General features: G+C 37.1%; 2 long non-coding RNA genes across 4 annotated transcripts; one reads left to right on the top strand and one right to left on the bottom strand.

The window, feature by feature from the left end:
* Positions 1 to 143: 143 nt before the first annotated feature.
* LOC111941425 (uncharacterized) lies at positions 144 to 27,274 on the top strand. Of its 3 annotated transcripts, none has more exons than XR_002870010.2 (8): positions 144 to 4,238; positions 5,926 to 6,017; positions 6,575 to 6,667; positions 9,637 to 9,804; positions 14,657 to 14,848; positions 17,271 to 17,351; positions 23,448 to 23,529; positions 26,865 to 27,274. It is a non-coding gene; the product is annotated as an uncharacterized LOC111941425 (long non-coding RNA). The 3 variants fall into 3 exon arrangements; XR_002870011.2 differs by lacking the exon at positions 26,865 to 27,274 and adding an exon at positions 24,370 to 24,408; XR_015281205.1 differs by lacking the exons at positions 14,657 to 14,848; positions 17,271 to 17,351.
* LOC111941426 (uncharacterized) lies at positions 20,577 to 24,450 on the bottom strand. The gene is made up of 3 exons (XR_002870012.2): positions 24,360 to 24,450; positions 23,956 to 24,047; positions 20,577 to 20,762 (listed from the first exon to the last, which is right to left on the bottom strand). It is a non-coding gene; the product is annotated as an uncharacterized LOC111941426 (long non-coding RNA).
* Positions 27,275 to 27,496: the final 222 nt, after the last annotated feature.

The following is a 27,496-nucleotide window of genomic DNA, read 5'->3' as shown; positions in this document are numbered from 1 at the left end:
TGCAGTGTACCTTCCATGCTGATGGTCACAACAATATAAATGAAAAAAGGTGAAAATACAAGTCATGAAACTGGACACTTAGTTACCTGAAGTAATAGGTTGTGTTTAATTTTTGAGTTTCAAATCATTGTCTGCCCATCACATTTATGATCATATCTGTAAATGATTAAAACATTTTTGTTTGAAGCTGATTATTACTGAAATGCCAAAAATAAAAAGTGAATGGTATCAAATAGCAGACCCCTCTTAAGAAATGCAGTAACTTATAGTTAGAGGCAACCTTTCCCTGAAGTACACCATAACAATAAAGATGAAAGGTGTTAAACCTGATGGGATTATTTTTAACTGAGGCAGAAATTGGCAGAAGATGTAAATCATTTATACTACACACAGAAATACTGCCTACAATTAGATCATGCCCCCAGTACAACCCTTTTGTATTTTTTTGTATTTTCCTTTCTGGTGTGTTGGATTTCTACATTTGGGTGACCACTCACTGGGATTGTTGTTCAGAATCTCCAGTCAAGCACTATGATGATGGTGGCCAGGTGGTGTATCCATGCCGTGCTAAATTCACAGAATCACTGAGTCAAGCTAAATTCACAGAATCACAGAATGGGTCAAGTTGGAAGGAACCACAGTGGGTCATCTGGTCCAGCCTCCCTGCTTATTCCAGAGCACATGGCACAGGGTTGTGTCCAGTCAGCTCTTGAATGTCTTCCATGAGGGAAATTCCAAACCTTACTGGACAAACAGTTCCAGTGCTCGGTCACTGCACAATAAAGTATTTCTTCCTCACTTTCAGGTGGAACTTCCTGTCCATTATTTTCTGCCTGTTCCCTCTTGTTCTATTGTGCAGCACCACCTATTTATAGACATTTATGAGGTCCCCTTTCAGTTGTCTTTTCTCCAGGCTGAACAGGCTGAACTCTCTCAGCCTTTCCTTTTAAGAGGGATGGTCACTCTCCTAATCATCTTGTTTTGTCCTCTTTTGCCAATGATGATTTGGTAGACCTCTCATGTCATCTTTCCTTCTTCTTAGTATAGGTCATGGAGACCTATTCCATTCAGTCAGTCCTTTTATGGAAGATTTTTTCTTTTCTTTGATCATCCTTTTTGCCTGTCTGTCTTAGTTTTTCTGTTCTATTATAATATTGTTCAGACAGAAGAACCAATCCACAGTCACTGTTTGCAAGTGCTATACAGATTTCTATCATTTCATAATGATGTTTTCTGTTCTGTTTTTTTTTCCTTTCTTTACTGTTCATACCATTTTCTTTGCTTTTTCACTTCTGCTGCAAACTGAGCTGATTTCTTTACAAACTTTTCATAAAATTACTTTCTTTATTAAGCTTTTAATTATTAACAAAAAATTATTTTCTGAGTGTTTTTATCTAATAAACATGGACCATACCTTAGCTTTCCATTGCCATGGCTCACACATACCTTTTTAAAAATGGTGTCCCTGGTAATACAGCTATTTACTAGATGGACAACCTTGCCATGCTGCTAACAGGGAGACTGCTAGAACTCCCTCCTTTAAAAGAGTAATGGCAAGGAAAATGGTACAATCATGGCAAATTGGATATTGATTGATGGGGCAGTGGAGCTCAGAACTCTTTCCTTAATCAGCACTGCCCTCTGATGATACCTTAACAAGTAACTGCCTGTCAGTCACGATTAGAGGGAGTCTTCCTCCCATGCCAGCCCAAAGCCCCACCTTGTAGGTAATGTTTGGTCTAAATGATTTGCAGCTGCAAATTGTGATGGAGAATAGGTAACTTCAGATGTAAACACAAAACACAGTTATTTCAGGAAAGAAATTTACAAACAAAGGAACCACAAATAATGAATCCTTCTTTAAAGAAAAGAGGCTTCATGAATACTCTCTTACTGACTGCTGGATGTCATATTTCTGAAACCAAACAGTTCCTTGTTTATGATGAAATGAAATCATTTGATAGACAGATGTCAGGCATGCTGTGTTGTAGAAGAGCAGCTGTTTGCAATATCATTAAAAATTCTGGCAAACCCAAGGATATTTAAAGCAGCTGCTAGACACTTTCCAATATTATGATGTTTCTATACTGATTCTTGGGAGTGCAATTCAATTTCTTAATAATAAATCTTTGAATTTTATTTCAAGGCAGCTGAATTAGACTCCTACTTCCTAACTGACGTGTAAGAAAGTCTTCAATTTCTGTGAATTTAGAAAATTATACCAAGTCCCAAAAATTTATTGGGGACTATATCCCAATGCCTTAAAAGAAAAACAAAAATAACCCAACCCGGACCAAAAAAACCCAAAAAAATAGCTAGTGTGAGCTTTAGAGCTAATTTCGTACTTTTTTTTTTTGTTTGCTTCCTTGCTGAAGGTGTTTCTCAATAACAAAATGGACAGAGTAATTTGTGTACTTAATTCCTTGAGATGCCTATGTGATTGATAGAAAAGCATCTATTCTGCATTGTTAGGAAAGTAATTGTAACTTATAACCTCACTATAAAAGACATGAAATAGAAGTTAATAAGCAGATTCTAAATATTCCAAAAGGAGAAGTCACTTAAGTATTGCATATACGTGATAACTATGTATTGCTAAAAGGATAAATGGAATTATCTTTACATCTTTCTAGTAAAATAGAAGCATATGATGAAATACTCCACCTCCAGGTGCCTACTCAAGATACCTTGAACCAACACTTCAACCCTGATTGGTTGTTTTTTTTTCATGTTTGGTTGGCTATTTTTCCCCCAGGGTTTTATGCTTAGCTGTAGTTGGGATGTAGTTAAAAGGCTGTGGTTGTAAGGCTGTGGTTAAAATATCCCTCATTCAACTTCTAGTTGGCTCATTATACCTTTCAACTTATGCCTTCTGCCATGCTATTTGGTGTCACATTAACCACCTCTAAGTGGTTTGAACTCACCAGTTTGAGTTTCCCAGCCAATGCACCAAATAATATGGTGGTTTTAGCGCTGGCTAAAAATACCAGTGCACTTACTCATTTCTTGCTGTGAGATATGGATTAGGAGAAGGACAAAACAGACTTAAAACTTAAAAGGTATAAAGAAACTTTATTAACAGGACTACAACAATAATAAGCATCAGAATAAAACTTCCAGAACACTTCTCCTCCCCCTGACCAACTTCTTTCCTTTGCTAACTGACAACACAGAGACAAAACCTGGGATGTTAAATCAGTTACCAACTATAAAATAATCTTTCATCTTTTCTTGTAAGGAGATGCCTACAAGAATTCTTGCCATGCCATGGATACTTCTCCACAAGAAACAGTTCTCTCATGGCTTTGCATTTCCACAAATAGCAGCTGTCCAGGAAATGTTCTGCATTGTGAAATTCCTCCCATCCCTCCAGCCCTACTACAGCATTGTCCATGAGCCATGAACTCAAGGGGTATTATTTTAAGGATGAGTTGTTCAAAGGCAAAGGTTCTCTTCATCTGTCTCTGCAGTCATCTGTGGTAACAGAGGTTTTCTTCTTCTCTCCCTGGGGTCAGCTCTCATCTCTCTCTGTGTTCAGGCTTCTCATGGGATCTCACAGCTACTCCAGCATCTGCTTGGCTTTATCCTTGGATGTCTCTGATAAGATCTACAGTTTGAATACTTCACCCCCCCATACTCTCTCATGAATTAAAGGGGATAAGTTCAGTGTATCACTGTCCATCTCCATGGCATTATCAAAAGAATTTTCAGCCCAACACTAAGGCATCTCCTCATTCACCTTCTGTCTAGGGCTTGACTCCTTCTTTACTGACCTCAGTGTCTTCACGTTGTCTTCTACATGTCCTCACTTTGTTCTTTTCTCTCACTTGAGGGGAGAATTGTGGTCTGCACGTCTCATCTGTGCACTGAAAGGGTTGAATCTTGCCAGGCCTGCAGATGGTCGTAGGCAGTAGCAGCAACACACATGGTATGGATTTCAGGCTGTGCTGGGCACCTCCCTCTGCCCAGCAGCTGCTGGGAGGGGAGGCTCAGCCTGGAGCCATCGGTGCAGGCTGGGGAAGGTTTATTGTTGGTGAGATGTCAGCAGCCGTGGCCTGGCCCAGCCTGAGGCCTCCATTCCCTCCCTGGGAGCCGCTGGGCTCCGGCCCGGCCTCCTCCAGGCCGCACAGGCTGCGGAGGAGTGGGGCCGGCTCCACCAGAGCTCAGATACCTTCTGAGGCCAGAAGCCGAGAGAGAGTTCCTGGGTTTGTGGTTTTTAAAATGTGGATCTCACAGAGGTGAATCTAATTTCTAAATGGTGCAAAATGCTGTCAGTTCTCAGAACTAGCCAGCTATTGGCCTGTCCTATGCAGAGAAGAAGCTCCCAACAGCTTCTCTTAAAGAAATCACTTCCGTGGGTGCTTTCTTACTTCTTTCCCAAATGTCAATCAATACAAAACCAGCACACCACCCTTCCATGACTTGAGGTTACACCAGGTTGTACAGGGTTGTACAGGGCTTAAGAGATTTGACCTTGAAAAACTATTTCTTTCAATGGATCTCATGTTGCACTTGCAAACTATTGTATTCATAATTATTCATGGGGTTATACTTACCAAGTGTCTATTTAGCTTAACAAATCAATGCACCTGTGAAATATCTGCTACAGCTTGCCTTCTTAAGAGAGCACCTGCAAAGCACAACTGGTTTTTATCATCATCTCAACTCCTCCTCATTTTCTTTTTCATTTTTACTTCATGGAATTTTTCTTTCCATATTTTACCCTTGAAGTGGATCTCTGGTTTACCTAGGCTCCCTTAGAGATGTCATGGTTCACATTCCAAAGCAGGTAGAATTACTCTCTGGATCTACCTTTTCCAGAGACTAAAGAGGAAGAGGGTCTAGGCAACCAACTTACACTACATCTCTACTGTGTAGACAGCAAAGGAAAGGAGAGACAAAGTCCCCACTTCAAATTTATAATTAAATGTCCTTTCCAACAGATAAATAGTTGGATTTTGAACATCTCTCTCTGCTGGTTCACAGTGTTAATTTTCTGGATTTTTATATCAAGGAGATATAATAGTCTGTTTTGCATGTTGATTACTCAGAATCCGCATGAAAGCTTCGTTCCAAATCCACCTATTTCTGAAGCCTTTTTCTAAGGCTTGCTGACCTTGTTGCAATGTGAGTGAGACAAGTGAGACAGTTGGAAATACCCCAATACAGTTTAACAGATCTGTGCTGCTGTGAGACTGTAATGGTTCACCTCTACTAAGAAGATAAACTATAATGTAAACCTGTTACCATGCAAATAAAAAAACACTTAATTTAAAATCACAATATCTAGTTATCACATAATTCTATGCTTTCTTAATACAATCTACAGAACTACCCATGGTTGAGTCCCACAACTACTGTGGAAGAGAATAGCATAGCCTCTGATGGTTTTCTTTTCTCTAAAATGCTAGTGTGCTTCAAAATTATGTTTAGGACTACAGCAAGCTGCTGACCACTATAGAGTACCAGCTCCACCTAGACTGTAAACTCATAAATCCATGAAAATCAAAATTGAGATTCTTAATACAATGTAATGTTCTCATTATAATTTTTTCATAGAAAACAGTTTTAAAGTGATGATCTGTAGATAAGGAAGTGCTCCGCAGTAAGTTCTTTAAATCAGCTGTTATAAAAGTACTGTATAAATAAAATCAACCTATTGGATTCCTGTATTAGATAACTTCTAAGCAGCATGTAAGAAATGAAGGAGAGAATATTTTATTCTTGTGATGTATGCAGTGTTCAGCTTTGAGAAGCAACAATGGCAAAAAAAATAGTAAAACCTTCCTCTGTTTCCAAAGTGAATATGTGGATGTAAACAATTCTTATTGTTATGAAGGAGTTTAAAAGCTCCTCGGATTATTTAAATGTCATGGGGAAAAAAAAAAATCAAACTTAAGAAAAATCTCCATTTCATTTTTCTAGCATATGAACTGTGTTTGAAGAAAAATCCTGGATGAGTATCACCAGAGGTGTTACTAAAGGAGCATCAGCTACTCTACAGGCAAGAGAAGGAAGTAATAATTTTGCTAAATTTGTTTCTGGATTCAGTGGTTTAAAGTAACTGACTGTTCCATGGCTTCTGGCAAAACACATTTTTTTACTGCAACTTCTTTTTGATGCTGTTTTCAAATGAGCAACACCATCAAACTGAGTACCAAAAGTTGGCAGAGCTTTTGCATATCTCTCCCTCTTACACTATGACAACATGCTTTTTAAAGTAGTTTCAAGAAAGTCCATTCACATCTTACAGAAAGCAAGAGAAACTCTCTTTTTGCTACTATGCAGATAAATGCTGCTCATGGTCCAAAGTATAATCAGTAGATTATACTTTATGTTATCTAGTCAATGCAATTTCTGCTGACCTGGATTTCAGGTAAAGAGTCAAAGTCATGCATACCAAAATAGATAATGTGTACAAAAACACCTCCTATACCTCCCATAGAACTCCCAACAGCTTGTCTGTCTTGATTTCAGACCTCCAGGCATGGCCTTCATACTCTTCACATTTGAATTGCATATCTCAATTTCTTTTGCATTAGAGCATTAATGATGGGTAATATGTTCTTCACAGCTTTTTCAGCCTTTTGGTTCATGCACTGAGAAGCACTTCTGATATCAATCCCATAAATGATACCAGGGTCATTTGACTGCCACCATCACTTAGGTAAAGTAAGTTTGCACATTAGATGTACCATGGTGGAGCCCCAGACTTGCCTGCCCTCATCAAGGGAGGATGGTGTCAGACAGGGGTTTCAGACCCATGGGTGTCATGAGTGGGACTAAAAGGATTTTTTGAGGTATTAACCAAATCTCTGCACCTGTTTGACACTTACTAATGAAAATCAAAGTTGCAGGATTTGTGTTTATAAAGGGATCCCTAAAATAGTATAAAACTTGGTTGAAAATGACATGTGGGGATATTGGACCTTACTTGTCCAAGCAGGACTATATTTAGAGCTGGATCACCTTGCTCAAAACCTTGCAAATTGATAATCTCCAAGGGACAGAAATCTTAGAATAGACTTTCCTAACTTCTAGGCTACCCTACTAGTAAAAAATTTGTTTTTTACTATACCCAAACTGAGCTTTCCAAGAAACAGTTTATGCCTATCATCTCCTTTTAGCTCATCTGGCATTATAAAGACATTGTCTCTGACATCTTTGCAAGCATCTTTAAAACAGTTTCAGGAACTGTATGATTTACAATAAGCCAAAATCCTGAGGAGTTATATATAATTTCCCATCCAAAAAGATGGAAAGAAAAGAAAGAAATTCTAAGTTTGGAAAGATGCATCTTTACTTTTAAAGATAATTACACTGATGAAATTTTTGTTCAGAGGGATAACACCATATAGAGATTCCTTTGTCTCATTGCATTAAAACTAATTAGAGTTATATAACTACAGCTAAAAATAGAGAAATATTATTTCTTAAATTTTGGCTTTCATTACAGGTTGATATTATATTTATTTTATTCACAGCAATCATATGTTATGCAAGCTAACATATGATAAGGAATATTTTCAGAGTGTGCTCTAGCTAATAGCATGTTCCTGAGCAAAGGGAATTAAGGTGTAAAATTGAGGCCAAAGTTAAAAGAAAGTGACTGCTCTGAATGCTATTTAAAGGAATTTAGAGAAATGAAGGCAACTCAACATTTCAGATTGCTGAGTGCTGAGGATGCTATTTTTGGTGTGCTCTGGTGAATTGGTGTGAAACTCATGGCAGCTGATACTAATTGTAATGAAAAGATACTCGTAAAGTGGTGTGGGGTACAGCTGTGTATGCAATTCACTGTCTGAATGTATGGAGAAGAGTTGCCTCAGGGAAAGTATGAAGTAAATGCTGTTCATGAAGAATAAAAATACTCAGCCCTTGGAAGGCAGATGAATGACCTGAGCGAGTTAAATATATATAGCAGTATACAAATAACTGTTTTAAAAAAATGGTCGTTGCTATTTTCAGACTTGAAAGCCACAAAGTATTATGGCATTAAGCCATTTGAACATACATCCAGATCTAAGATCTTTACTTGATTTTTCTTAAACAGATTTCTTTTATAGGTTTTGCTTGAATAGAATGAACAGTTATAACTTAGATTTCCTGAACTCTTAAATGTTATTATTTGTTTTATCAGGTTTTGATTGGGATTTTTTGCTTATTACCTTTGGCACATATTTCAACAAGTGCTAGTAGAGTCAAATTTCCATGTATTTTGAGCCCCAAAATGGAATTATTTAAATTTTATTAGAATTTCCATTTGTACCCTGCTGCAAATCTTAAAAGTGAAATATAAGATGTTGTTTTTTTTAAAAGCCCTATGGTCCTGTAAATTCTGCAGCTACAGTAATGAAAGTAATGATTATCTATTATTACAGCTTACTTTCATGACGATGATTTCTCTTAAAATCACAGTATGAAATCTGTGCATAGTTTAAACTAGGTCTCATAAGATCTAAGAACACATTCAGACAAAATGTGCTTAAACAAGAGGAAAATTGAAAAGGATGCATCACTTGCCTAAATCTTACATTTCCAGTAATAGCAAAGCCCAGCTGAAAATCACAGCAAAATAATAATTTGTAATTTGAGGCTGGAGAATACTCTTAGTGGAGCAGAACCTGCCTGAGTCCATCTGAGATGAACTTTAGGTGGTTTGGTTTTTTAATGAGGTAAAGGCCTGTTTGGTTATGTATGATAAGAAATCTCAACTTGCAGATTTGGGTTGAGGTGGAGGAAATTAAGCTAGTCCTACCTGGTTGAGCTAAAGTATTGAAAATCTTGATGGTCTCTGTGAGAAGACACTGTTCATTTTCTAGAATATGTAACCCTGGAAGGTCCTCTAGGCTCCTGCCCATAGTAGTATAGATATTAAAAAAAAAAAAGCTGAAATACTGCTGCTGTAGAAACTGAAGCAGTATCTTGTTATCTCACAATTCAGTTGTTGTTTTATTGTGTCACCTGCATAGTTTCCAATTACTCTAGCAGATTTTGTGTGTTAGGAAAACTTAGTTTGATGCAGAACAATTCAAGAACTTCTAAACATAGGTATTTTTCATGAACAAATTTGTTTGTCCAGGCAGCAAGTCTGACACAACCCAAACTGGGTTGCCTTGCATACATGTTCTTCCATGTTGGTTGGGGGTCTTTTCTTTGGTTCATCGGTTGGGATTTTTGGTTGGTGGTAATGGTAGTGTTTTTATTCACTTTGATGGTTTAATCTCTTAAATTATCCTAAAGGCGATTTTCCAGTGATGGTTAGTACCACATCTGCAATCTGAAAAAAGATGTACAGGATTTTTCCTAATCAAGTTCTAACAAGAGAGAAATTTTTTAATCAAATCATGTACTTCATAAATTATCTGAGAAGAATAAAACATGCTGATTCCTGTGCATATCCCAGAATGGAGTGGGTGGGGAAACACAGTCAAGCTTCTAGTCTGTGAGAAAGAACAATGAATTGCAAAAGAGGGATCAAAGGATAAGCTTAAGAGTGTTACTGCTGTAGCAAAAATAAGCTTAACTTTATTTGATAGATATTGTTTGGGGAGTTATTTTAATAAATGTAAGTAAATATAATTACGTTATATAAATGCTGTTATAACTTTATTCTCTTCTTTGATTTTTGAATAGAAGTGCTCTATGTATTTGTAACTTGTGGTCTAAAAGGACAAGGAGCTCTGAATCACACTGGGACCCTCTTTACTGGTATTGCTAACACAGTTGGATTCCTGTACTGTAAAGGTGGTAAAGATGAAGGAGCTACAAATGACTAGGCTTAAGGAACAGAAAGGTAAAAAGGTACAGCCAAGTTGGGTAAGAATATCTTGCACGTTCCCTCTGGATTATTGCAAGGGCCTACTATAGCTGACTAGGAAAGAGAAATTTGATCACTTTAAAAGCATAGTGCTTTTCAGTGTCTGCTCAAACTCAGCACAGTAGGTATTTGGATGTGTTCAGTTTACCTGAGCTTTGAAGTCTCTTCTTCAAAAGCAGTGAATTGCAGACTGCAATTTTTATTTAAATTAAATATTGAATTTATTTTAAAATTTTTATAGATTCATTTATATTAATATAAATTTAAATATAAAATATTTATAGAATTAATTTAAGGATTAAATTAAATTATTTGTTTTCATATTAAAAATATTTTAAAATATTTCTCTGCTTACATAGTTTAATAGCCCATTTCATATGGCTTTGACAATGCTGAGAAATCCTGCTGGAAAATGTAACACTTCAGGATCTGTATTCTGTATAACAAGACAGAGTTTATTACTTGTCATGTCTGATACAGAACACAAAGACTGGGAGACGGAAAGAGTAAAAGCTGTGTTTTCTTCAGCAGTAACTGTTCCTGGCTGTAATTCCTTTCCTCTGAAGGCCGGATATCCTCCTTTGTTTGACAGCATCTCAAACTTGCTGATGGAGGGCAGCTTCTGATATTTGCTGCCTGTGTAGGCAGCAGGTCTTTTTGGGCTATGACCCGGGGCATGAGTCATTCTGGATGTGATCAGGATGCAAAAGTGGCTGAAATGCAAAGTAAGGGTTCATTAGAATTGCTACTGTGAGTGTGCTCCAAAAGGTGGAAGTTACAGAAAGAAATGCATAAACTTTGAAGATCCAGGTCAGTTTTCCAGTATTCACTGGAGTTGACACAGTGACATGGGAATTTTGTTAGTTTTGTCTTAAAATTAAAGAATAGTCTTAAAATGCAATACCACTGCATTGCAAATTGTTAGCTCCAGGGCAAGACCCAAGAAAACATAATCTTTGCCCATTCCAATTTTGATAAAAATAATGAGGGGAATTAATACTGAGAGTTCAGTACAGCATGTTTCAGGATGGGTATATTCCCAGTTAACTGAGTATGCATCTCTAGTGGATCTCTGAGATCCACTGTAGACTAGAAGCAATCAACACTCTCTAATCTGTGTCAATTTCAGGTTGAAAGATTCTCAGAATATGTTGGTTTCCATAGGGCTGTGGTCAATAAGTCCACTGATTCTTGCAGGTATCTGCTCAATAAAGGGTAGGCTTTCTGCCATGCCATCTGTAAGTGGAAGAACTTCTTGTTTTCTGAAAAAAGAAAAGTCCATTTTCATGTGATATGATTCTTAGAAATTAAAGCAGTTGGATCAGCTTTACAGATTTAGCCTGAGTCATGAGGAATATGTGCCTGACAAAACAGAGGAGAGCTGTGAAGTCAATTTAATTTGGCACCTATGAAATTTTGTTTACAAATCTTGAGCACAATAATTTGGTTAAACAAACCCTGCAAAACAAAATTTATGCCATGCAGAATGAGGTGTGTAATTTTCATTCTGAGAAGAAATGCTTTAAAAATGAGTAATTTAAATTATGGCTGTCAGTAATTTTTAAGATGAAAGCATACCATTTTCTAGTAGCTTGTATATTCCTCTTATAATAGATAATTTGGTTGGTATTTGAGGTCCTCTATGTCCTACATGTCAGAGAGACTTCATTTGTCATGATGCAGAATATTCATGCATTCAGCTAAACCAACATTTCTCCACAAATTTCATCAAGTATGTGATGTATAAAGTGGAAACTTAAGTATTAAAGCTATATAAATGAAATGTAGGGTATGTAGAATAATTATGAAGCTCTCAGATGTGTAATGGTTCAATACTAGCTTGTAGCAGTAAAAATACAATTTATCCCACAATATTTTACTTGAGTAAATTTTAGAGATTCTGACTTGTCTACATTACTTGAGTACCAGTGATTTTCAATGTGTGTTGGCTCCTAGTTTTATAAGTTGTATATCATAACTGGGTAAGTGCTAAAGACCATAAGATACACAGAGCTTTGGATGTAAGCGGTTCTGGAATTAATCACTCTGGTCATTTGGAGAATTTTGCTTATGATACAGTCTCTAGTTATGTGGTTCAATATAGGCAAATGCTAAAAGCTAGATTATAAGAGATGAATGATTTAACACTTCTGTAAAAATAATAGGCTCAGATTCTCCTGAAACTCTAACCTGAAACTTGCAATTAATGATTGACAAATCAGTAATATTGTGATTCCTGAGGCCATAACAACTCACTACTCATACTCTATTCTTGACTAGAAGTATTTACCTTAGGTTTCTAGGGACTTGCTAGCCACAACGCTTGTAAACTAAAGCAGGAGTTTGAATTTTTAAGTTCTTAACTCATCTTCAAATTAATGTTGACCCTTGTGTAATTTTGACATTTCCTGCTTCATATACCTTCAAAAAATGTTACCTAAAGTTTCATATTAGCAAACTTCAAATTCCTGACTCAAAACACTTTCTTGCAGTTCTCAGTGAACTGCACCCAGTACAAGCAACTACTTTTTTTTCAAAACACCTTCACAGACTTTTTCCCCATAACAGTCTAACAAATCTTAGTGCACACACAGGCTTTATGGAAGAAGGTAATATATTGAAATTGGGCTCCTATAATTTAAATATCACTGTCAACTAGAGGCTGCATTAAAAGTGAGGTCTGAATTTCGCATTTGTCAGCATAGTAACAGTAACTTATATGTGTTTCGATATATATGATATTAGCTACAGATAACACTGTACTTCCCTGCACAGTCCATCTAAATATTTTAAATCTGGAAAACCTAGAAGCAGATGAGTAACTGTGTGAAGCCATTTTTTTAGCCTCATATTTTTTCCTAAGGTTCACCTTGCTGGTCTTTCTCATTCTTCTATTGATTGCTGTAGTAGCAGAAAATATTTGTAGCCACAAAAATAGCAAAATTATCTGAATTGAACTTCTCTGCATTTTTCAGAGTCAAATCAGATCATGTAATTGCTTTTTAAACTTCCTTCTCAGTTGTTTCCTGTCACACTTGATTTTGCAGTGGGTTCAGAACAGACCACTGCAGTTTCCTAGAGTTGTCCTACAAAGTTGATTTGAGGCCATAGTCTATTGCTTGTCAGAGTAAATCTTAGTAATGATTGCTTCATGTTTGCATTTGCCAAATGTGGTGAAACTCCACTGAAGCTTTTTTGCCTTTATGTACATTATTTATATTTATTATAATATATATATCATATATATATATTATATATTTATAAATATCTATAATATATATATTTATAATTATAGATGTTTGCAAATATGGTCTTCCATTTAAGATCTCTGAAAGTCAGGTTTTGTCTGTTAATTCCCTAAACAGTGTGTTCAGTCCTCTTCCAGCCTCTGCACTGTAAGAGGTCACAGATAAGACCTGAGAAAAGTACTTGATGAGAAAATCTCTTTAGACTCTTCACACTGCCATCAGCATTTAATGTTTCTTAATCCCTCCCACTTCTAATTTACTTCACATGCTCAATGAAAACACTTATCATAAAAACTAATACCGCTGCAAGGATTTTGCATATGTACAGAAAACAGAATTTAGCTGTAAAGTAGTCAACTTAATTGTAATTTTGACAAAACTAAGTGGTAACCAAGATCTCAAGACAAAAGTACATTACAGCCATGATACTTTTGTTTGCTCATATACTATCATTTGAGGCTATTTAAAAGAAATATTTTAGTTCCAAAGAAATACATGCAATGAATATGAGACTAAGGTACCCTCCTCTAAGTCTATGAACATTAAAAGTTATGTGTCTCTCTATACTTTTATAATATTCAAAATACTCTTGTGCAAATATTCAAAATACTCTTGACATCCAGTCCATAAGCAATTCAGACTACTTGTCACATAGTTCTCCAATTATCAGAATCTTTACATGGTTAGAAAATCTGCAGTCGGGTAGAACATTTGCAGGCCAGATGATCAGTTTTTAAATTCTTGTTCTGAGATAGGAGTTGCTCTATGTAGATGTTATAGAAATCTTATTCTCACCTTTTAAACGATTTGAGAAAAAAATACAGTATTTTATGTTCTGAATTCTGGTAATCTTAGTTTTTAGCTTGTCCTATCTCACTTGAAGATTCTTGATATTGATCTAATGGTCATTTTTCATTTGTCATTTGTCATTAGGATCAGAACAAGTTGTCCCTAGGAGTTATGTGGCTTGAGAAATTATTTAATTTATTCTATTTTCTATGATTTTGTTCTATTTGAGGTGTGTTGAGCGTGATAAAATGGAGTAGTGTTTTCCAGATGTCTTTAAAAGGTTATTCAAATAAAAAAAAAAACCAAAACAAAGAATTATCATCTTGTTAATCCATAAATCTCATGCTTCGTAATGGCAAATCATCAGGACTAACCAAGAAAGATGCAGCTTCTGATGTTGGGATGCCATATATAGGATTGTTCTGTCACTTACTCAAGAAGGCTTTATGTCAATTTTCCAACATGTCAATCCCCCAAATTGTGACATGTCAAAGATGAAAAAAAAAATATTTTCTTATTTCTTTCCTTGGTTAGGGTGATCTATCTGCCTTTCTGATGTGTTGGGTATAGATGAATAGGCCTGGAAAATAAGAAAAGGACAGAGAAGGCTCTTTCTTATCTCTTAGATTCTTACAGGAGAATGCTGGAAGGATAAAACAATGTGAAAATCAGTGAGTCACAATCTATAATTTAAACATAATTCACCATGACTCATTCATGAAATGCTTTTGCAGTTTCATGTGACAAAACAATAACCATAAGCATAATCATCACTGCCTACTCAATCTTTTCTTTACAGCTATGCAATTCCGTGATTCAAATGATTTTGGAGAGTCTTAGCTGATAAAAATCATCACAAAACCATCAGAAGCAAAACAACTCGATGACTTAGAGCAGCTGTGTGGTCATAGTTTTTTAAGGGTTCAGCTGGCACAAGCAGCTTCAGTTGTTACAGACCTCTTTCCACTCCTTATGCAAGAAGGTGGCGAGTGTAAGTGTTCTGGGATGGGCAGCCTAATCCAGACTACTCTCTTAAAACCTAGCTCTGTGCTTCCAGAAGATAACAGACCTCCTGTAGTGTTGCTCAGTATTGCAACCACAGTTTTCCTTATATTCCAGAGGCAAATTTGCCCTAGAATAAGATCTGTGGGTCTGCCTGCTAATAGATGTTGTGGCTTCATTGAGGTCTGTAGAATAAATAGCAGTTATACAGCTCTTTTAATGAGTGTGTCCCTTATTATAATGTCTTGATTTGGTGTTTCATGCCTTCCATGTTTCTTGCATGACCTAGCTTAAAATACTAAAAGAAAACTTAAAAAGCTGGATAAACAGGCATTTAATACAAGGAGTGTTGGAAGACATCAAATAATTATATCAATGTTTCCACTAAATTAGAGGAGCTACAGCACATTACTGCATTACATGCTTTCAAGTAAAAAGGAATGTAGGAAAAAAATATGGAATATTAATAAAAATCCAGTTTTCCAGAAGAATCCAAGGTAAAGAAGGACTTCTGCAACCGTGAAGTGGCTTATTTTGTTACCGGAGTGGGAAGATATAACATTTTTCTCATTACTACCATAAATCCAAAATGCTAGACACTGGACAGAGCCTTCTCAATAGTTTCTAGAAGCAGTGTCCTTGTAAAGGAAATTTGCATACTGTGTCTCGGATTAGCAATCTGATTTATTCGATCATTGAAACCAATAAATTGCAATATATTAAATGGCACGTAATCAATCATGGTTCTCAACATCTGTCATATTAAAAATTTCATCAATTATACAAAGTGGCCTTCCCAAAAGGAGATTTTTCAATTGACACTGAATGATAAAATGAATATAACTTTAAAGATGGATTTTTTTTCTTCTAGCAGTTTCGTGTGACCTTTCAAATTTCTTTACAAGGTCTTTGGCAAGTTAACTTTGCATGTTAAATTTGTTCTGTGTACCAAAAAGTGGACAGAAAATATGTCTCTCTACTTCTTCTGAATAAAATGTGTTGCTAAATAATACAGTGAGGCCTGGGATTGGTGTCCTTGGTTGAGGGCTTTGGTGATATTGCATCTTTCATAATCCAGTTCAAAGCAGAATTTCCTTCAAAATGTCCCATAAACTTTTAAAGTACATTTAGTCTCATATCTGACGAGCATAACTTAATTCATTAGACTGCATTTTTATGTATTTATTGTTGTTTATAACATTATCTATTTAGCTAGTTGTATAATGAGACATTAAGAGGAGACAAATATGTTAAACAAAGTGGTATCAAAAATTTACCATTTAAACATTAAAATGTATTCCAGGCCTTAAACGTAATATGCCATCAGAATATAAAATAAACCTAATTTTCCATCATTAACTAAAAGGGATCCTAGAAAATTGTCTAGTACTCCCATACCAAACACCAGCACTAATTCGTAATTCTCTCAGTATCTGTGAAGTGTATATGTAAGTATATATATCTGTGGTATTTAAGATAATTATGGGTATTCCATTACATCCACAGGCAGTCCATGGCTGAAGTCTGTCTTGTAAGAAGCATTTCTAATATCTAGCCTGAATATTTTTAACTAAAATCCATTATTACTTTTTGTCCTCCTGTGACCATGAACTGATTGCTTCCTGTCTTTAGATACATAAAAACATTCCAAAAGAGGCTTATGTAAGCTTTGAATAGCCCAGGATAACTAATCTAAAGAAGGGAACAATCTTTCATATAGGATCTGCTTTGGCCCCTGATCATTCTTCCTACTTTTCTCCTGTTCTGTAAAGTTGATCTACACTTTTGAAAATTACTATGAAGGTCTGACTGTTACTGGGTAAAACACATAGGTAAACTTGTGTATATTTCAGATAGTGATTATGGTCTTTTCACTTTGGCAATTTTATTTTTAAAAGAAATTAAAAGAGAAATCGCTTTTTTATGTGTGTGTAATATACTTATTCTGATACATTTCTCCAGCTAAAAAAAAAAAAAAAAATGCTCAAGGTATATTGTATTATACATTACCTATTATTATATAATTAATATGTATAATATATTGTGAAATTAATATGTAGCAAATATTTTATATATTATATATCACATTAATACAAGTGATCAGTGTAAAATAATAATTTTCAGATCTATAATTTCAAAGAAAAATGTAAATAAACTTTTTTATGTTTTTTGGGTTTGTTTTTTTTTTACTTTTTTATTTTTTTTTTTATTATAAAGTCTTGGTTATGCCATCTTTATGGATTGTTTTAAATACTTTAGTTCTGAAAGGTTTTATGGAGACCGTGCCACAAGAAATGCAAGTGTAGATTACATATTTTCCTGCAATTTAAGTCATCCTATAACTACTTGACATCTTGATCATGAGAACTATATAAATTGTTTTTCTCTAAATCCTTCTTCATTTCATCTAGTTTATTTGTGCTGCTTCCACCTCAGCAGTTTTGCAGTGTCAGATATGTGGTATCAAATCTCTCTCCAGAGGAAACACAAAGGTTAGTCCTGGAAAAGATGACATTCCTGAAGGAAAGAGAAAATAAGCACAAGGTTTTCTGGGGTGCAGTAGGTTAATTGGTGTCTCTGAAAATTAGGCTGTAAGTGGGTATTGTTTCAGTTAGAAAATAGATTGGGTTTATGAGGCAGTTCTTTTTATATGATTGAATTAACTCTAAGCTTCTTTATGAGCTATTTATATTGATGTCCAAATCTTCTGCTAGCAAAAGGAAAATACTTTCTGAGGATGTAATTAATTTGTCTTAATCTATTCTGTAGCTTAAATTGAAAGAGGGCATAAGCATCCCACTTGAATAGCTTGCCAAGACACCATCTGATTTGATTAATAGTCCTCTGGATCAAATGTCAGCTTTCTTCCTAAATAAAATAAATTTAAATTGCTATCTTAATATAGAAATACGAAATATATGTAGTGTGCTTCAATATGACCCCTTAGGTGCAGCTTGCAGTAACACGAATGAAAGCTCCCAGTTGTTTTAAGTTCAACCATAAGGCAGTGCCTTAGCAGTGCAATCAGTTTGTCCTAGATTCCTTCCAGCATAGTTCAGGATGCTCTCTGACAAGCATATGTAATCCTCTGAGAAGCCCTGTGTTGTGAAGTTCTCTTTTAGATGAAATTTTAAATAGATTAGGCTTTTTTTTATTTTTTTTTTCTTAGGTTTAATTTCCAGGACTTTACATGCATAAAAACAGAAATTATGTCAGAAAACATTAATATTCTGTTACTTTCACAAAGTTTTCATTTTATGTACCTGTAATATACACATCTGTGTATGTTAGAGTTGTCATGCAGCTTTTTCTGAGGGAAAAATAAAATACTGAAGGTGTCACTTAAACAACTGAAAGAGTTAGGGTTTGCTTGTCTGTATGAAGCTTTAGAATTTGTATATTCTTCCTGTATATTACAACAACTGTAGGGGGTTGTCTTCTTTATTTGAGAACAGGTTGCCACTTCTTATAAGAGTTGATTGGACTTTTTAAGTTTTTCTTCTCCACCAGTTAATGTTACTGTTACTTGATGTTAGTCATCATATAATCATTGATAAATTATCTTTTGTATTCCTGAAATACCTCACCCTGTAGTGTAGTCTGGCCAGCAAAACTTCAGTTCATAGAACATACTGTCTACAGAAAGCACTAGTCTTCTTTCATTTTGTTTAAAAATCTAATTACTGGGATAGTCCCATTTGAAATTTCAAGGGTTATTTTTGATTTTTGCCACTCTAGTCACCATCAGAATCATAGTTGGAGTCACTGTGCATATAGCACATCTTAAATCTGGAATATCTGGTAATGAGGTGAGGCTGCCCCAGAGCAGAGCAGAGCAGAGCAGAGCAGAGCAGAGCAGAGCAGAGCAGAGCAGAGCAGGACAATCCCCTCCCTTGCCCAGCTGGTGATGCTGTCCCCGATGCCCCCAGGACACACTTGGCCCTCCTGGCTGCCAGGGCACTGCTGGCTCATGTTCAACTTGAACCCCAGAACCCCAGGGCCCTTTCCATGGCACTGCTCTCCAGCCTTTCATTCCCCAGTCTGTCTGTACAGCCAGGGCTGCCCCATCCTGGTGCAGAATTTGGCACCAGCCCTTGTGGAACTTCATACGGTTGGCAATTTCACAGCCCTCTGCTGTGTTGAGGTCTCTGTGCAGGGCCTCCCTACACCTGAGGGAGTCAACAGCTCCTTCCAGTGTTGTATTGTCTGTGAACTTGCTCATTATCCCTTCCAGGCTACATCCAAGTAATTTACAAAGCAATTGAAGGCCACAGGGCCTAAGATGGAGCCTGTGGAGCCCCACCAGTGACAGGTCACCAGTCTGATGTCACCCCATTTACTGTAACCCTTTGCACCTGACCCATGAACCAGCTGCTCAACCACCACATGCTCAACCACATGTGTTTATCCAGCTGTGGGCTAGACATTTTGTCCACAAGGATACATTGTGAGACAGTATCAAAAGCCTTACTGAAACCCCAAAAGATTACAGCAACTGAATCCCCTTGATCAACTGGGTGTGATACCTTGTCTCAAAAGGAAGTCAGGCTTGATAAGCAGGACTTTCCTCTCAGGAAGCTGTGCTGGTTGGAACTAAGGGCTGTATTGTCTTTCAGACATATTTCAATTTTCCCCACAATAATATTCTCCACATTTACTAGGCACTGAAGTGAGACTGACAGATCTGTATTCTCATGATCCTTTTTCTTGCCCTTCTTGAAAATCAGGACAACATTCACCAGCTTTCAGTCTGCTGGGACTGCACAGGATTCCCAACACCTCTCAAAAATCGTTGAGCATTTGCAACAACATCAGCCAATTCTTTGACGATTCCTGGATTAATCCCATCAGGCCCTGTAGATTTGTAGGGATCCATCTGTAGCAGCTGATAACTGCACAGTTTCAGGGTTAATGGGAGTTGATAGTTTTTGCACAGTCATGGCCATCCATCTCAGGGCATTGAGATCCCCCTTGTTCCACCATCCATACTGAAGACAAAGGTAAAGAATGTGTTAAACCCCTCTGCCTTATCTGTGTCCCTGTTTGTGAGGTGGCCATCCTTATCCTCTAATCGACTGATGTTATTTTTACAGTACCTATTGGATGCCATTTTTAAAAAATTTGTATTCTCCCCATTTCTGGCCAGCTTCAGCTCCAGTTCAGCTTTGGTCACTCAAATTTTCTCCATAGAGTGAAAAGCAGCATCTCTGTGTCACACATGTCATACAACCTTGCTTCTATTGGACATTCATCTTTCTTTTTTTGCCTTATTTCCAGGAGAAGATTCCTGTTCTGGCCTTCTGCCTCCCTTGTTTAATTTCCAACATTTAGGAATGTTTCTGTGCCCTTGGAAGGTGATTTTTAAAAACTAACCAGTACTGATGGACCCCAGCACCTGCAAAAACATTTTCCCAGAGACTTTAATTACTAAATTCCTGAACAGTCTGAACTGACAAGTCAGTTCTCCTCATGTCCAGAGTTGAGGTTTTGCTGGCATATTTTGTCCTGTCAACAGAGATTTTAAACTCAATCACTTTTTGGCTACTGAGGCCAAGACAGACACTACTCAGGAGATCCACTCAGTTGACAAGCAGGAGATAAGAGGGCATCTTTTTGAGTCAGCTGTTCTCTCCCTCATGCTTTCCAGAACTTTCCAGTTTTTGTGATAAAATACCAATCTTCAGGGTAGAAAGACTGAAAACTTGAAAGGCTATTTTTTACATTTAATTGCCTATACAGCATGCTGCATTTAAGGTAGGAACCAGTAGGTTTATACTGCACTTCCATGCTCTGTCTGTGCTTTCCTGCACTGGTGAGTGATAGTGAGTCTTGTTTCCTCTTGTAACTTTAGCTGCTGAAAATTTAAGCCGTATGTTTTCTCTCTTCCACTGCAGAGAGCTGTCCTGGAAACACAATAAATTAGAAGTTGCTGTCATGAATGGATTCATCTTCTTAAAAAATATATAATTGTGTACATTAGTTACTGCAGAAGTTAGGAATTTTGTATTGATTTGCCTTCCAGATCTTCCTAATCATTGCAAAGAAAATTTTAAATAAGCTATGATTTATTGGCTAAAAATGTTTTGATTTTTTCCAGAATCTGTAGCAACCCTCCTTTCCCATGACTCAGTAATTCAACACATATTTCTGGTATTATAGCCTAAGCCAATGTCATTTACAGTATTGCTAAACTTGTTTTATTTGCCCTGTACCAGACTCCAATGAAATTATTAAGTTTTTACATAGCATCTTTTTGACTGAAGGGAGAAATCTTTGATACTAGATGTAGTCCATGTTCTTTTACATCAAGTAAAGCACCAAATATTTGTGAACATGGTAAATAGAGAAAAACAACCAACAAATCACAGAATCACAGAATCATGAACTAGGTTGGAAAAGAACTTTAAGATCATTAAGTCCAACACCTTGTCATCAACTAAACCATGCCACTGAGTGTCATGTTGATCTTTTAAACACTTTCAGAGACAGAGACTCCACCACCACCCTTGGCAGGTGATTCCAGTGCCCAATCACTCTCTCAGTGAAGAAGTTTTTCCTGATATCTAACCTAAACTTCCCCTGATGCAGGTTAGACTGCTGGTTCTGTCAGTTGCTGCCTGGGAGAAGAGACCAACCCCTACCTGACTACAACCATCTTTCAGGAAGTTGTAGAGAATGATAAAGTCACTTCTGAGTCTCCTTTTCTCCAGATTAAGCAACCCCAGCTCCCTCACATTCCTCAGCTTGTGTTCCAAGTCCCCCACCAGCCTTGTTTCCCTCCTCTAGATGCATTTGAGCATCTCAACATCCTTCCTAAACTTAGGGGCCCAGAACTGGACCCAGAACTGGACAGGTGTGGTCTCACTAGTGCCAAGTATGTGAACTGTTCTAGGTCTTAAGAACAAGAAGACATTCCTAATGGCAAAATAAGCTATGGTTTTTAGCTATTCAAGAAGATAGATTGACCAAAAATTTATTCTGATTCACCTACAAAATGACACCTGAAACAAAACCTGAAAGTTATGTCAACTGTCTGCTGCTTGTTACCAACAGATAAACATGAGACATCACAAAACTTAAAAGGAAGCTGAAGATATCAGTCTCAGGGCTTTCTGGATAACTGTTGATGTACAAAACACTCGCTCACTGTGAAAGACTTCTCCAGGGTCAAGCTGTTCAGGTATAAGCAGTTTATTACAAGGGTAACGAGAGGGAGAGACCCGTGTCTGCCACCAGCCTCGATGTCCATGTGGTCAGGGGGAGGGGAGAGAGTGAGGGGAGAGCAGGAGAGGTGAGGTTAGAGATGGAGAGGGAGGGATCGAGAGAGCGAGGCTCTTGTTACAATCCATTTTATGCTTTCCTATAGTGAATATTCTAATTCCCAGTAACCAATCACTACGAGACACACCCACTAAAGATTTTACATACAGCCTATAAGCATCACTACATTATCATATAGTTTTGCATTTCAAATTCTAAAAGCTTTACAAATTCTTCCCTTGCTTCTTGACCTTTGGACTTTCTATCTGCAGAAGGACACTGTTTCATCATCAGGGAATCTCTCTCAGTTGGTTAGGCTATTGTTCTTTAGTCATATAGTAACCAACACTCAGCATCTTATGACTCAAAGGAAGCTTTCATTTCTATTTCGATTCTAGGCTTCATACCTTCAGAATCTTTTGTCAAACAATCATATTCATAAGGTTTCCCTGTTTCATCTTCCCCAACAGATAACAACTGTGAATTAGTAGTAAATGTAGTAGAAGTAAAGATTTTGATATGAAGTCACCTTTTATTGCAACTCATCCAAACAATTATCCTCAAAAGTACATTAGATGAAGAAGAATGACTAAGTAGACGTTCATCAGGGGTTCCACATCAACAAAAGTCAAAGTTACCTAAAAAATTCAGTAGGGTTCTAATGTCTTTTGTACATTAAGGCTTGTGACCATTTTGGACAGCTGTGATTTTTTGTTGTAATTCCCCTATTTTCCAATATGATCATGGGATGGATGTCTGTTGTTTCTTTTGTTCTAGGGCAAAGTGTGGTTACAGGTCTAAGCATTTTCCTAGGTACAGAAATTTCCTTGCATTACTGAGACCTTTCTATTAATCTCTCTTGTCAGAATTTATTTAAAATGTTGGGTTTTGTTGCATTTTTGTTGGTTTTGATTTGTTTTTTTCAAAATAAACTGATCCAGTTTTCTGTACCAGTTCATGACAATCTGAGCAAACCATCACCATTATTTTGTGGGCAGGCATAACCAAGGTTTAACAAAATCAGTAATTACTTCTGAGAAGTTAATGTGTATGTGAGAAGTTACCACAGGGACATTCAGTGTCTGAATCTTGTGCTGTAAAGACCAAACTCTTAAACAGCAGAAATGACATGTGGTTGCTCTTGTAGCTGTCACTGCTAACAAAGCTCCTTTCACTGGCCTTGTGCAGCCTGTTATCTCTCTTGCTGGTGATCACTGTTTGTGATTCTACCCTGTTTCTGAAGTGACAGGCTCCATTTATGAATAGATAACTATCATAGTAAACAAGCAATTGATTATCATTTTACTTAATGCTTTTTCTTTATATAGGGGAGTGCAGCTGGTTCATTCCTGACACCCTATGGTGCTCAGAACTAGAGGATGATTGTGATGGCAGCAGAACAAAGCCAAGGTGCCTGGAAACTTCATTGTTGTTAATCAGCAAATGAATAGGAAGATTTAATATATGAACTAGAGAAAAATATCCAAAATAACATAGGACTGTAAAGACCTACTGAGCTATCTGTAATATTACATTACAATGCAAAAATGTGATGGGAAAAAAGAACTTATTTATTCATACTAACTAATTCTCTAATGGGGAAAAAAAATCAGAAAAAATCTGTTTCTCTCCCCCTCCTCAGAAAGTTTTGATAGCATTTAGCTCATTTGATTAGGTGATATGAAATAAATTGTGACTATTGGAGAGAGAAGGTTATGAAGAACTGGAAGAGCATAACAAAATTAGGTGCCTGGGAGGCAGAATGACAGAAGAGACTGTCTTTTGTCAGTGCAAGCAAATGCACAGTAAAAGGGATAATTGTAACTGCAAACATACCTTGAGGGTATGTTCTAAATTAACTGTACCTTTCAGGAAAAAGGATCTGTGCATGAGTCCATGAAATTACTTGCCTGAAACATAGTTGTGCACTAGGAAAACAAATAAGAAAATCAGGATAGAAGAAGGAGAGATAATAAGGATTCCTGTAATTACCTTAACCCTTATGTAATGAGGATAAGAATGAAATATTAAGTATATTACCTATAAAACTTTATTATTATCCTATGTATTTGACACTGATTATCCTATTTAGAAAGAGAATATATAAATAGCATAGGAACATGGCTTTTATTTAGGCTTAAATTTACATATATAATTTATATTAATTAAGTAGAACCTTTTATATCTGAACAGTCATAATTTTTTTAATAGCTGTTTTGTACTGATGAAATTGTACTTACTTATTTGCAGGGAGAAATGTGGTTCCTGGGGAAATATAATGAACTGAGGTGAGGGGAAAATAAAGGGGAATTATAGCAGAGGAAATTGTTCCACTGTTACCCCATTTCTATAGTGTTATTGGAGAAGGTGAACGGATGAGAACATATGTAGCAGATCTCCTTGGGTGCTGTCACATGGTATATACAGGACAACCAGGGGATCAGATGCAGCCAGATGGGTTTATGAAGGGCAGGTCCTGCCTGACCAACCTGATCTCCCTTTATGACAGGGTGACCGGTTTAGTGTGTGAGGGAGAGGCTGTACATGTTGTCTGCCTGGACTTCAATAAAGCTTTTGGCACTGTCTCCCACAGCATTCACCCACACAAAACTGGCTGCTCATGGCTTGGACATGTGTGCTCTCTACTTGGTAAAACCTGCTTGGACTCCCAGGCACAGGGAGTGGTAGGGAATGGAGCTAAAACCAGTTGGTGACCTGCTGAGGCTCTCACTCATGGCTCAATATTGGGGCCAGTCATATTTAATATCTTAATCAACCAAGTGGATCAAGTGCACTCTCAGTCAGTTTGTAGATTATACCAAGCTGGGTGGGAGTGTTGATCTGCTGGAGTGCAGGAAGGCTCTGTAGAGGAATTTGGGCAGTCTGGATCAATTAACGCTATGAGGCTCAACAAGGCCAAGAGTTGGGCCCTGCCCTTGGGTCCCAAAAACCCCAGGCAGTGCCACAGGCAGGGACAGAGTGGCTGGAAAGTGCCCAGTGAAAAAGGAGCTGGGGGTGCTGGTGGCTGGAGCTGAACATGAGCCAGGCTGTGCCCAGGTGGCCAAGAAGGCCAATGGCATCCTGGCCTGGCTCAGCAATAGTGTGGCCAGCAGGAGCAGGGCAGGGATTGTCCCCCTGTCCTGGGCACTGGTGAGGCCACACCTGGAGTGCTGTGGCCAGTTCTGGGCCCTGACTGCAGGAAAGACACTGAGGGGCTGGAGTGAGTGCAGAGAAGGGCAGGGGAGCTGGGGCAGGCTCTGGAGCACAAGTGCTGTGAGGAGCAGCTGAGGGAGCTGGAATTATTTAATCTAAATAAAAGGAGGCTCAGGAGGGACCATATTACTTCCTCAAATACCGGAAAGGAGGTTGTACTGAGATTGGAGTCAGTCTCTTTAAAAAGGAAACACCCTCAAGTTATGCCAGGAGAGGTTTGGATTGGATATTAAAAACGCTTCCTTCATGCATAGGAAGCACTGAAACAGACTGCCCAGGAAATTAATGGAGTCACAATCCCTGTGGATATTTAAAAGACATGTAGATGTGGTGCTTAAGGATATGGTTTAGTGGTAGACTTGGAAGTTTTAAGTTTACAGTTTGACTTGATCGCAAAAGTATTTTCCAACCTAAATAGTTCTATAATCCTATCATTTGAAGGAAAGTTCTGTAGCTTCTTGACTTTTGATTGAATGATGGAATCAACAGTGTTTCTAGTTTAAAAATCTAGAACAGGATAATACAGGTTCTAAAATACAGCACAGAACTGTCCACATCTGCTCTATATGGTCTCCTGGACTTTTTATTTGCAAAGTATTTATTTATGGTACTACAACTAATGTTGCACTATCATAAATAAATTTAACTTTTTTAACTTAGTAACTAGATGCTGTTGTGTGTCAATTTGCTCTCTAGAATTTGAACTAATTTACAAGGTTCACTTGAAAATTATGCTAGATTTGATATCCTCCCATGAAAAGCATTTGTGACTGTTCTATATTTTTAAGACTTTACTTTGTTCAAAACAAGTCTCAAAACAGGAAAATCTTTAAGATAATGTTTGAATTTTAAGGTGTATTCTGGGAGTGACAACTGTCAGAGAAATCCAGCCTCTGAATATCAATTTCATTTTGATCAAGCATTACATCCTAAGACTGCAATTTTTTCCATAACTCTGAAGCAGTTATGTCAGTGTGATCACCATCTGCACTAGACACAATTTCTAATCAATGCTATTCTTTTATACTTATTTTCTTGAATGGGAGAAGCCTTTGTTAAACTTATATCACATTGGAAAAAGAAAATTATCTCCCTATGGAGCTCCATCTATCACAAAAGGAAAATAAAATATGAAGTTCTTGGGATATTGCCTCAATTTCTCTATTGGGACATTCATAAAACAAACTGTTACAGGCAGGAGAGAGAAAAATGCTAGGACTCTGTCTTATACTCAGCAAATACCTAGATAACTAATGCAAATGCTTCATTTTAATTCAGACTAAAGAACTGATCTTGAAAGAGTTAACATAATCAGTTAACTGTCACAATTTCTGTACGACCAGATTCTGAAATTAGCAATTTGCTGAAGACCTAGGGCTGTACAGTTCTGTCATTCTGTGTAAATTGCAAGGGTTAGCATGTCAGAGTGAAAGAGATGCTCTTAATGTTAATAATACTGTTTTTCCTTCAAGCCATTTCTGAAGTTGAATGAAAGTGCATGACATTAAAATAATTAACTATGTTGTTTCCAGGTCCTAAAATACAAACCTGACAACCACATTGGAATTCAACCTGTATTTGAATACTTCGTTAGATTTAGTGAAAAAAACAGAGAATTTATGTAGATGTGACTTCAATGTGTTTGGACCCTGATTGACTACTGAAGGAAATCCCTTGCTGGTCTTAGCCTTTTGGATACAACTGCAGGAAGTATGTACCTACACCTTTGTAAGTTGCAGTTTATGTGTTTCAATTTTGTGTCAACAAAATGAAACTATGAAAAGGTAAGGGAGGCCACCAATAAACCAGGACAAGCAATCATTCAGCTCAGAACCTTATCTCTGAAAGTGGATGGATGAGAATTGCTAGAGCAAAACAAAAGAACAAGGACTTTTTTTACTGCTTTGTCTCCCAGCACTGAAATAAATATATTTCAAGAGGCTTAGTGTCTGTGTGTTTTATAGTCTTCTCTTCTTCAGTTTCAGCATCCACCATGTCTTGCCAATTCCTCCACATACGTACAATCTATGAAAACAACTTTCTTATGCCTTTCAAATGGAAAAACTGAGAACTGGAAAAAATACTTTTACCCTGTTGAGGACCGTAGCTTCTCTAATTGAGGGGATCAATCTCAAATTTGGTTGGGAGGGGAAGGGGCATGAAG

The sequence above is a fragment of the Cyanistes caeruleus genome, chromosome Z (assembly GCF_971803275.1).
Source record: "Cyanistes caeruleus chromosome Z, bCyaCae1.hap1.1, whole genome shotgun sequence".
Classification (NCBI taxonomy): Eukaryota; Metazoa; Chordata; class Aves; order Passeriformes; family Paridae; genus Cyanistes; species Cyanistes caeruleus.
This window is presented reverse-complemented; position numbering and strand designations above follow the sequence as displayed.